This window comes from Eretmochelys imbricata, chromosome 7 (assembly GCF_965152235.1).
Source record: "Eretmochelys imbricata isolate rEreImb1 chromosome 7, rEreImb1.hap1, whole genome shotgun sequence".
NCBI lineage: Eukaryota > Metazoa > Chordata > Testudines > Cheloniidae > Eretmochelys > Eretmochelys imbricata.
In genome coordinates, this window is record NC_135578.1 from 61,331,991 (window position 1) to 61,344,925 (window position 12,935).

The following is a 12,935-nucleotide window of genomic DNA, read 5'->3' on the forward strand; positions in this document are numbered from 1 at the left end:
GAGGGGATTGGAGCAAATACGGTTGTATCTTAGAGCTTGGCTGTAGACAATGGATCATGTGGTGTGATCTGGATGAAAGCTGGAGGCATGTACGTAAGTATAGCAGTCAGTACGTTTCCAGTATAGGGTGGTGTTTATGTGACCATCGCTTATTTGCACTGTAGTGTCCAGGAAGTGGATCTCTTGTGTGGACTGGTCCAGGCTGAGGTTGATGGGGATGGAAATTGTTGAAATCCCGGTGGAATTCCTCAAGGGTTTCTTTTCCATGGGTTCAGATGATGAAGATGTCATCAACGTAGCGCAAGTAGAGTAGGGGCGTTAGGGGACGAGAGCTGAGGAAGCGTTATTCTAAGTCAGCCATAAAGATGTTGGCATATTGTGGGGCCATGCAGGTACCCATAGCAGTGTCGCTGACTTGAAGGTATACATTGTCCCCAAATATGAAATAGTTGTGGGTGAGGACAAAGTCAGAAAGTTCCTCCACCAGGTTTGCCGTGACATTATCGGGGATACTGTTCCTGATGGCTTGTAGTCCATCTTTGTGTGGAATATTGGTGTAGAGAGCTTCTACCTCCATAGTTGCTAGGATGCTGTTTTCTGGGAGATCACCAATGTGTATAAAATAAAAGGGCTCCTCAGAGTCATCATCATTGTTTTTAAAAAGGCATTTTACCACATCTAATGTGCCACTGCAGCCTGGCCACTAGGGATTGCTAGAGGATGTCACACTGTGTCCCAGGCAACACAGATCTATGTCACACACAGAAGGTGCAAAAGAAAGCAGGGTCCCACTAGCCAAAGTTCTGCTCATGACACTAGTTCAGGTTCTGTGGGAATTGGGATCTCTTCCTACCTGGTTACAGCAAACAGACACCTGAGTTTGACATCTAGAACAGTGCTTCTCAAACTACCTGATGTGGCGGACTGGCAATTTTTTTTCCCCAATGTGCCAGGGACCCAGTACCATATTTGTGCCATATTATTATCGTTTTCGCATAGGCACATAGCACATCAGATCAGAAAAACTAACATTCTTCACTGTATTAATTGGAATGGGAGTGTGGCGTACATGCGGAGATGTTCCCATTTAAATACACTGAAGACTGACTGAAAGGCTGTGCGTCTGTGTGGATAGTATAAAATGACTATTATTCGTTTACAATCCAAGAAAATATTATTTGAGCATTCGTAGTAATATTAATTTAGACTGGAAACAATATAATGAATAAAATAAAAGTTGGCAGACATTTTTTATTTTGTGTTTATTTTGTAAACAAATAATATTACAATACAAATAAAAAAATATTTAAAAAATCAAACCAGCAAAGTCTCCTAATAAAGATATTATAAAAAAAATTATTAACACAGTAATAGGCATGTTAAAACCTTAACCTTTACTAATGTGAAAGGTGAGCCTGCTTCTTCTTTGTCAGATTATCTAGTTGTGGTTCAATTGAGGACAGTGCCACACACAATGGAGAATGACTATCCATACTATTCCTGGACTTTGTCTTCATGACACTCATGGTTGAGAAGCCAGTCTCGCAGAGGTATGTTGAAGGAAATGGGAGAAGAGTTTTCAGAGCAATTTCAGAAAGCTCAGGATATTCTGCTTTCACTTTTATCCAAAAGGAAGCAAGTGATGTTGTAGTTTCGAAACTCATCTTCAATCTTTTGTCAGCAGCCAGCTCCAACAATTTATCCTCCATAGTGACAGTTAAGTCATCTTTCAATGGAATAAACGGATTTCGGATCCATCCAGTCCCTTTCCGTGGATCTTCTTCTGCTGGGAAGTAAAACTCAAAACGTTCTGCTAAATTCGTCAAGTGTTCACTGATGACATTTCATAGAGATGTAACATCAAGGTCTTCACCTGCATCGGTGATGACTGTCGCTAAGTTGTGAAACACGTCATAACAATCTCTTGACACTTGACTCTTCCATGCTTTTAGCTTTCATTTCTGTCCGTCGATCTTGTCTGCCATTGTAAGACACGAAGCCATCCTTCCCTGCATGGAGGTGTTGAGATAATTAAAGATGGCAAAGATATCAGCTAAATAAGCCAGCTTGGCTATCCAAGCCACATCTTGGAACAATTGTGACCAATTTGGTTTTTTGTCCTGAAGAAACTTGGCAACCTTGTTTCGGAGCTCAAATACTCTTGACAGGACTTTTCCCCTCGATAGCCAACGTACATCAGCATGCAATAGGAGCTGTTTATGATCAGCTCCCATATCTCACATAATGCAGCGAATAGTCTCGAATTTAAAGCATTCGCCTTTACATGGTTCAGAATTTTTACGACCTCGCTGAGCACACTGTTTAGTTCTGTTGACATTTTTTTTGTTGTAAGACTTTCTCGGTGAAGGAAGCAGTGCACTGACTTGCATTCGGGTGCAAGCGCCTTAATCTGGGTAACCACTCCAGAATGCCATCCTGTCATTGCGGTGGCGCCAACAGAACATATGCCTACACAAAACTTGAAATCCAACCCACATTTGTTAACAATGTAGACGCTCACAGTCTTGAACACTTCAGAACTAGTTGTTTTTGTTGGTAGTGAAGCAGAAAACAAAAACTCTTCCTTCAAATCACCCTCATGTTCAAAGCGCACATACACCATCAGAATTGCCGTATTAGCAACGTCTGTACATTCATCAAGCTGCAAAGAAAAGTACTTACCTAATTTAATCTGTCCTATGAGCTGATCTTCCATATCATGAGCCAGATCGTGAATTCGTTGAGCTATAGTGTCATTTGAAAGTGGCACCTGAGCCACTTTCTTTGCCGCCGGCTCACCCAGCATTTCCATGCAGACATCTTTAATACAGCCTATCACTAGTGTCTCACCGATTGTGTATGGCTTTTTAGCCTTAGCAATGCGAAGCGTTACTTTATAAGAAGCTCACAGAGCACAAGTATTTATGTGTGACACTTCAAAGATCTGTTTCTGACAGCCTTTTAAATTAACATGCTTTCTTTCGAAGAACTCTTTCGGCTTTGAACTAATTTCATTATGTTTTTTATTTAAATGCCTCTTCAGCTTTGATGCCTTCATTGTGTTGTTAGCCAACACATCGCCACAAATAATGCACTGCGGTTTTGGCACTCCACCATCATTCATGGCTACAAAACCGAACTGAGGAGTCATATTTCCGAGTAAAGCTAGTATGAATTCTTTTTGTTGACAATACTTCGGTTTCATTTACATTGCCGTCATCTGATTCAGAATTACTTGCGTGTTCAGCAACTGGATGTCTCTGCTTGATAAATATGTCGATTGGGCCTCACTTCGCCGTCTGTAAATTAGGCATAAAAATAATTAATATAAATTCCATTACTCCAGGTATGTACTTAATTTATGATATTAGGATGAAAGCCGAATAAATGCAGTGGGAATGCTTTTATTGAGAAATATGTGCGGGAGAACATTGATTAATAGGGTAAGTAATGTTAGGATAAGAAGATAATATACATTTTAAAATTAAATTGCAAACAGGATAATAATTGAAAAGTTAAGATGGTTTGAACATATGGAAAGAATGAATAATGAACGTCAAAAATAAGATTTACCTGTCTGAAAGATATGGAGTGAGAAAGTGAGGAATTTCGAGAACTTCCTGGAAGAAACACGGAGGTTTGATTCTAAAAGAGGGGAAAGCTATAAGTAAGAACAATGAGAGCATGTATGAAACGATATATGGATATGGAGGAAGCGAGGATGTTATGCTCATACAAAGCACACGGGATCTTTTCAGGGGGAAAAGGCAAATACACCGCATTTATTGAAAATACAACAGTTAGCATATGCTTTTCAGTTACACACACACACACACACACACACACACAGAGTCCTGCCAGTTGTTGTTTATAGTCACCAGTCTGTTGTAGCTCGAGTCAATCTAATGGCCAGTTAGATTGAGCACGAGTGAGGAGCTGGGCTCTGTCGGTCGCGATCTGATGCTCCGAGGCTTTGCAGGACTGAACCCAGAGTTCCATGGCAAAACACCCCAGCTTTATAGTTTTAAATTCCCATTTGAGTCCATGCATTTTGCAGTGTCATCCTGTAATCATTAGTCCTTAAGTGGTGTTAATCTTGTGGTTTTCTGCTGTTATCATTTGATGGTTATTGTCGGGCTTCCCATCATTATCTCCTATTTGTTGTCTCGCCTTCGGGGGTGCCTGTCTCACCTCTGAGGTCGTCAATGCTGCTAACATGCTTAGCATCCGATACAATGGATGTTTTCTGATTGTCTCCTGGTCTTTCCAAGTCTCTCACTTTTTCTTTCAGAGTAGCAGCTGTGTTAGTCTGTATCCACAAAAAGAAAAGGAGTACTTGTGGCACCTTAGAGACTAACAAATTTATTTGAGCATAAGCTTTCGTGAGCTACAGCTCACTTCATCGGATGCATGCAGTGGAAAATACAGTAGGGGGATTTTATATACACAGAGAACATGAAACAATGGGTGTTACCATACACACTGAAAGGAGAGTGATCCGGTAAGGTGAGCTATTACCAGCAGGAGAGAAAAAAACCCTTTTGTAGTGATAATCAAGGTGGGCCACTTCTAGCAGTTGACAAGAACGTGTGAGGAACGGTAGGGGGGAAAAATAAGCATGGGGAAATAGTTTTACTTTGTGCAATGACATATCCACTCCCAGTCTTTATTCAAGCCTAAATTAATGGCGTCCAGTTTGCAAATTAATTCCAACGAGAGACTGCTGACACATTCTTGTCAACTGCTCAAAATGGCCCACCTTGATGATCACTACAAAAGGGGTTTTTTCTCTCCTGCTGGTAATAGCTTACCTTACCTGATCACTCTCCTTACAGTGTGTATGGTAACACCCACTGTTTCATGTTCTCTGTGTATATAAAATCCCCCTACTGTATTTTCCACTGCATGCATCCAATGAAGTGAGCTGTAGCTCACGAAAGCTTATGCTCAAATAAATTTGTTAGTCTCTAAGGTGCCACAAGTACTCCTTTTCTTTTTTCACTCTTTCTTGACCATCTGGATATTTGTAATGGCTTTCATACCTTATCTTTTCCTGATGCATTCATTCCTCATTCACACAAACAGTCTCTCACAGAAACCTTCAAAGGTATACAGACAGCAGTATTTTATATTCAGTGGAATATATTGTAAATCAAGCCTTGCTAAATCTTATAACTAAAACAATTCACATTGGGGCTTCAGGCCCTCAACATTTCTCTAATCTATTTATCATAGACACAATACAAAATCCTGTCTCTTACTAACTAAACTTTATAACAGGTCCTAATTGTAATGCATATTGGAAACAGGATCCCTGTCTCAGACGGTCATTCCTTTCTGTTATTCCAGAAGGGTGGCTGGCAGAATGAAATCAAAGTTTACATCAATTCTTATAGTACAATTAGTACAATTATAAAATCATGCTCCTCCAAGGACTGTCTGTCTTTTTGGCTGTAGGTGTGTGGTGTTCAATTGTCTCCATCTACTTCACAAGGGATATGGTGGGATTGGAGAGAAAATAATTATTAAAATTTATAATATTATTAGTACTTTCATTATCAGATCAGTGGGTTCGGATGGGGTCCCAACTGACAAACGCACAGAGATCCATATGACGCTCTTTATTCAACTTCTCGATGGTAACTGCCGGTGGGGCGGGGTCTTTATATGAGAAGGAGTGGGGTAAGCACACGCTCGCACGTCTCATGCAAAACATGCTGTAACACTATGGCATAATTATCAATATTATAATATGTGCTTCTGAAAACATAATATTATTTAATATTGTCAACCTTTATTGACTGATAATTATTCTTGGTGGAATTCCGGTGCCATTTTTAAATTATACTATTATTTCTCTCTTTCTTTCCTGGAAACTCGCCGCGGACCGGCAGCCAATGGCTCACGGACCGGCTGTGGTCCATGGACCACCACTTTGAGTAGCACTGATCTAGAAGGCTGATATGCAATGTGCATTTCTAAGGCACCTCTCACTGGCAGCTAGAAGCCATTTACAGGAGCTTGAGAATGACCCCAGTAAAGAGGAACCACCTCTCCACCTCCCTGACAAGTTGCCTACTTAGGTAGAGTTGCCTGTCACTTACACCACTAGAGAACAACCAGGGACTAAGGCAGGGGAAAGTCTACCGTTACGAAGGAGAAAGATGCACCTAAACAAGCACAATCAATCCAGTAGGTTTCTCCCTTGCCCCCTTGGGGTCTCCCACCCGCTTGGATGGTCAGGATTCCAGTAATAAAGGGCCCCCAAGCAGGCCAGAGGTGTGCAGGGCGAGGGGGTGGGGTGGAGGGCACACTGGTTCTGTTTGAAATTTTTTCAGCAAAAGGAAAGAACTGCTTCACTATCCATCCCCTCGCAGCCAAGATCTTGAGATGAACTGAATGTTACCCTGAGGATGGGGAAGCTACTTGAATACAAAATATTTTAATTTACTAAAAACATCAAGTTAATCAGAATCACCGGCTTGTTGCCACTTCATTAGGCCTAGAAGTGTTAAGATACAGCACAAGGCTTGCAATTATAGCCTATTAACTGTGGGGACACTAGACGATGCATACTGATTCTATCTTAGAAGTTATTCTATGATTCTATCTTAGAAGTTTTTAAGGTCAGGCTTGACAAAGCCCTGGCTGGGATGATTTAATTGGGGATTGGTCCTGCTTTGAGCAGGGGGTTGGAGTAGATGACCTCCTGAGGTCCCTTCCAGCCCTGATATTCCATGATTCTATGATACACAAGTCACATTTAATTATTGAAATTAGGCAGTAGATAGTAACTTAACTGGAACAATGCCAGTACTTTAAACAATTACATTCCTATCATGACAGAGCTTTGTCTTCTGTTGGAAGAGAGACACTGAGTTCATGACTCAATTTTATATTTGCTAAAGAAAGAATTAAAAAGCTGAAGATTAAATTAAGCATTAAAGCTGAAGATTTCATGGTTTCTAAGAATCCTGAGGACCATAGGAAAAAAAAGGAAGTTGTGCAACCAAGAGCAAGTTTGTGGTCAGTTATTTATTTAAATTACCAGTGATGTTAGACAGTTTAATTCACGATGCCTTTAAATTTAACCTGCTAGCATTTATTTCTCCCCCATCTCTGCACTGTGCATTTATGCAATATTACCTGCCAATGCAGTTTGGAAGCACGGAGTGTGAAGGTGTCACAACTGTCTCACAATTATATCTAGGTATGATTAAAACAAGGAGCAGAGTCCTAATAATTAAAGTTTGGCTCTGGGCACCAACTTGGTCTCTGTGGCTGCAGTGTCTCTGGTGTGCACATAACAAAGCTCCATGTCTGTCTCCCATCAACCTGGATTCTGCTGTTTCTGTATTAACTGAAGTTCAGAGCTGCAGGCAAGTGAGCTAGACAAGACAGAAATGATTCTGGTAGGTGAGGGCATTGTGTCTGAACATGCAGCTGGATGGGTGATGCTCCCCTTTTGTAATATGGGCCACACAATCTTACCTCTTGCTGCTTATGCCCCATAAAACCATTTGCCATCTACAGCTGGTCAGGAGATCAAGACCACTTCTTAGGAACATGGCCTCTGCCACAGATTCTATCCAGATCATCATGGATTTCTGTCCTAGAACCCCTGGATCTTAGAGCAGAGACACTGGTCTTTGGAAACACTTTGCTTGCTGCTCCCAACATGCCATTGCAGAGCAGTTACACTGAGTTTTTAAACCTGTGTCAGCAAGTCAAAGGGCCTACAGCAAGCCTGGGTCTACAGATTAGGCTCACGGGGCTACGCTACGGGGTTAAAAACAATTGTCTTAGATGTTCGGACAAGGGCTAGAGATTCGACTTTGAAGCTTAAGGATGGGGCTAAGCTTCAGAGACTGAGCTCCAGCCTAAGGTGCAATGTCTACATGGATGTTTTTAGTGCTGTAGCATGAGTCTGAGTCTGTGGATTCGGACTCAAGGATGTGAGTTTTAAAACACAGTGTAGACACAGGCTGCTCCAGATTTGAATCTCCTTGTTCTTACTTTCAAGGTCCTGCACAATTTAGTGCCTATTTTCCTTTGGTTCAGTCATCTAAGCAGTACATCTAAAATGCCCTCTTTCACTCATCTGTACATCTTCTTCAGTATAGCCTCCTGCACCCAGAACCTCTTCCCTGGCCGAGACTACCTTTTCCTCCTGCAAACACACTTTTCCAACAGCCATAGAAACACAACTCTTAACAAAGTAGATGCATATTTAGCACTTACTAGCATCAGAGCCTGCAACATGTTCGTGGCCTTCCAAGCAGAAGAGGCCTGGCAGTTCTTCGGGGTAGGAACCAATTAGAGCTGTTTGAACACAGGGTTTTTCAGTTGGCCAGCAATTCTGAAAAAAAGAAAAAAGAAAAAAAATTGCAGGGCAACTCAGCAATGAAAATTTTCAAAGTTGTCACTGAACTGAAGTTAAGAAATTGGGACTAAATTAAACATTTTGTTCAACAAGAAATATTTTGTTTTGATTTTGAGCCATTAAGTTTGTTTTTTTAAAAATAAAGTTGAAGGAAAGTTCTCACTGAAGTTGTTTCAAACCAAAAAATTCAAACATTTCATTTGGAAAGAGTGCAAAAAAATAAATAAACTGTTTTCTCAGGTTTGTTTGTTTGTTTTAAAAAGGATGTTGTGGCCCAGACATTTGGCGAAACTGACATGAACTGGCAAAACAGTCTGGTGTTACCAAACCTGCATTTTTGGCCAAAAAAGTTCAGCTGAATTGTTTTGCTCAGCTTTGCTGCCAATCTAAAGGCAACAGAAAAACAATGAAATGACCAGGATGTTTCTAAACATATCAGCTCAGCTCCTCACTGTTCCTCATCCTGTGGATATTTACACTGAGAGCTCTGCGCGGCCAGGACCTGGTCTCGATGCCTGGCTCACTTGGATCTCAACACTTAACACCTGTGCTTTGTACTCTCCATCAACCAGCATGATACTTCCCAGGGGTACGAAGGACTGGGAGGCCCCTCACTATGACCTACCCTTAGCGTGTGGATGCCTTGTCTGTCCTTGCCAGGGATCAGCTCCCTGATGCCACCAGGCACAGGCAGCACAAGCACTGCCCTCCCAGCTGACACAGGCTGGGCTGTTCCTCTACAGGTAAGAGACAGGCCATGTTCCAACCCCCAAGCATCCATCTGCAGTGCCCAGCCCCGGGTCCCCTGGACACTCGCAGAATTTAAGTAAGGCTTTTGGCATAGTCCCACATGATAGTCTCATAAGAAAACTAGGGAAATACGATCTACATGAAATTACCATAGGGTGGGTGCACATAGAGATGCCAGGCGTCCAATTTTTCACCAGATCGCCCAGTCGAAAAGGGACTGTGGTGGCTCTGGTCAGCGGCGCAGCGGGGGCCCGGGGCTAAGGCAGACTCCCTGCCTGCCCTAGCTCTGTGCGGCTCTCAAAAGTGGTCGCCCGGTCCCTGCAGCCCCTAGACACATGGGCAGCCAGGGAGGCTCTGCGTGCTGCCCCTGCCCCGAGGGCCAGTTCCACGGCTTCCACTGGCCGGGAACCATGACCAATGGGAGCTGGTGGCAGCTGTGGGCACAGGGGCAGCGCCTGCGGGGGTGGGGGTCACGCGGAATCTCCTTGGCCGCCCATGTGTCTAGGGCTGCAGAAACCTGGAGGCCTCTTCCTGGCAGCCATGGTAAGTGCCACCAGGACACCACAACCTGAACCATCTCCCGCACCCCAACCCCCTGCCCCAGCTTGGAGTCCCCTCCTGCACCCAAACTCCCTCCCGGAGCCCGCACACACACCCCAACACCCCAACCCTCTGCCCCAGCCACCTCCTGCACTCCAAACCCCTCATCCCCAGCCCCACCCCCACCTCAGAGACCACACCCTCAGCCGGAGCCATCACCCGCCACACACACACAACCCAACCCCCTGCCCCAGCCTGGAGCCCCCTCCTGCAACCCAAACCCCTCATCCCCGGCCCCACCCCAAAGCCTGCACCCCCAGCCGGAGTCCTTCCCCCCCACCCCCCCACACACACCCTGCCCCAGTCCAGAACCCTCTTCCACATCTCAAACCCCTCATCCCTGGCCCCACGCCATAGCCCTCACCCCCGTCCCACACCCCAACTGCCTGCCCCAGCCCGGAGAAAGTCAGTAAGGGTGGGGGAGAGTGAGTGACCAGTGATGGAGGATGGAGCGTGCAAGGGTGGGGACTCAGAGAAGGGGCGGGGCTGGGGCAGGGTGTTCGGTTTTGTGTAGTTAGAAAGTTGGCAACCCTAGGTGCACAACTGGTTGAAAGACTGTACTCAAAAGTAATTATCAATGGTTCACTGTTAAATTGGGTGGGCATAACTAGGGAGGTCCCATAGGGGTCAGTCTTGGGTCCAATACTATTCAATATTTTCATTAAATGACTTGGATAATGGTGTGGAAGATATGCTCATAAAATCTGCAGACAACATCAAGCTGGGAGGGGTTGCAAGGATTTTGGAGGACAGGATTAGGATTCAAAACAACCTTGACAAATTGGAGAGTTGGTCTGGAATCAACAAGATGAAATTCAGTTAAGACAAATGCGAAGTTCTTCAGTTTGGAAGGAAAAAAAATCAAATGCATGACTACAAAATGGGGAGTAACTGGCTCGGTGGTAGTACTGCTGATCAGCATTGGGGATTTATAGTGGATCACAAACTGAATACGAGTCAACAATGTGACGCAGTGGCAAAAAAAAAAGTTAATATTCTGGGGTGTATTAACAGGATCACTATTGGTAAGACACAGGAGGTAACTGTCCATCTCAACTTGGCACTGATGAGGTCTCAGCTCGTGTACTGTGTCTAATTCTGGATGCCACAGTTTAGGAAAGATGTGGAAAAATTGGAGAGAGTCCAGAAGAGGGCAACAAAAGTGATGCAAAGTTTAGAAACCCTAAGCTGTGAGGAAGATTTAAAAAAATTGGGCATGTTTAGTCTTGAGAAAAGAAGACTGGGGCAGTGGGGGACCTGATAACAATTTTCAAACGTGTTAAGGGCTGTTATAAAGAGGACAGTGATCAACTATTCTCCCTGTCCACTGAAGGTAAAACAAGAAGTAATGGACTTAATCTTCAGCAAGAGAGATTTAGGTTAGATGTAAGGGAAAAAAACATTCCTACTATAATAGTAGTTGAGCTCTAGAATAGGCTTCCAAGGAAGGCTTTGGAATTCATCATTGGAAGTTTTTAAAATTTTGTTGGGAAAACACCTATCAGGGATGGTCTAGGTTTACTTGGTCCTGCCTCAGTGCAGGGGGCCAGACTTGATGACTTCGAGGTCCCTTCCAGCCCTTCATTTCTGTGATTCTGTGAATTCCCAGATCCTCTATTCCTAAAGGAACAGTACTCCATGTCTTATTAGTTACACCAAAGAACACAGCTCCACTTAACACACAGCACTTATCCTTGCTTTCTCTACAAACAAATCTAAGTGTATTTAACAAAGAACAGAGATTCAAATGATAGCAAACAAAACAATATTGGAAAAAAATTCTTACTATCAAATAAGATCATAACACACATACTAGAACCTAAACTTACCTAACAAGACAATCCCATCTCAAAGGTTAGCTGACCCAAAGAATCTCTCCCATTGTCAGACAACCAGACATCCTAAGACAAGCCACCTGGCTGCTTGTCTCCTTGGTGAAGGATCTCTGGGCATAGCCCCCCTCCCCACAGCTTGTCTTTTCCTGTCTAGAATCTCCTCGGGAGGTTTTGCCATCACTCGATTAGCATTTTGCTCAGTCTGTAAACAGGTGTTCATTGCATATTGTATACTTCACAATCTGCACATAGCCAGTCAGGTAAACAAACAAGTTTCTTTCAGGGAGAAAATGCTTAACACCTTCTGGTGACCAGCCCCAATTCACAGCTCTTAAGAACATTACATTTTCAGTATATATACACATATAACTCCTTATAGCTTATCTGTACATACATTTCACAATGATCATGATGACCAGAATGACATAGGATTTCAGTAGAGACCTTACGTGACACCCTTTGGCAAACTAGCGTGCAGATATCAGACCCAGGGGACCTCTGTATCCCTTATGCACCCCTGTGCCCTCTGCCAGTTGGCACCAACAGATCCCTAGGTCACAACCAGCAACCCAGTTCCAAATGCAGCTCAAGGTTCTAATGACAGTCTAACATCCATGGAGTATTCTGGGGTTGTCTTAAACAAGCCTGCTACTATAATAGCTGATGTTCCTTAGACCAGTGGTTTTCAAACTGTGGGTCGCGACCCAATACCGGGTCGTAGAATGTAAGGCACTGGGTTGCGGAGGCTCTGGTCAGCACCATCGACTTGGCCATTAAAAGTCCCATCAGTGGTGCTACCCGGCTCAGGCAGACTAGTCCCTACCTGTTCTGATACTGCGCCGCGCCCTAGAAGTGGCCAGCAGCAGGTCTGGCTCCTAGGCAGGGAGGCCATGGGTCAATCTGTGCTGCTCCCACTGTGAGCACTGGCTCCACACTCCCATTGGCCAGGAACCAGACAATGGGAGCTGGGGTGGTGGTGCCTGCGGGCAAGAGCCACGCAGAGCCGCTTGCGTGCCTCCACCTAGGAGCCAGACCTGCTGCTGGCCACTTCCAGGATGCAGAACAGTCCACAGTGCCAGGACAGGCACACCCCTGCTACACCGCTGACTGGGAACCGCCCAAGGTAAGACTGCACCCCAATCCCCTGCCCCGAGGCCCCCCAAAACCCAGAGCCCCTTCCTGTACCCCAAACCCCTCATCCCTGGCCCCACCCCAGAGCCTTCACCCCCAGCCCAGAGCCCTGACCCCCTCTCACACCGCTGCCCCAGCCCAGAGCCTCCCAAACCCAGAGCCCCCTCCTGCACCCCAAACCCCTCATCCCTGGCCCCACCCTAGAGCCTGCACCCCAACCCACAGCCCTGACCCCC

The 12,935-nt window shown here is 44.5% G+C and overlaps 1 pseudogene; it reads right to left on the reverse strand.

Moving 5' to 3' along the window:
• Nucleotides 1-1,364: 1,364 nt before the first annotated feature.
• On the reverse strand, nt 1,365-8,958 carry LOC144268177 (SCAN domain-containing protein 3-like; annotated as a pseudogene).
• Between the last annotated feature and the right edge of the window lie 3,977 nt (nt 8,959-12,935).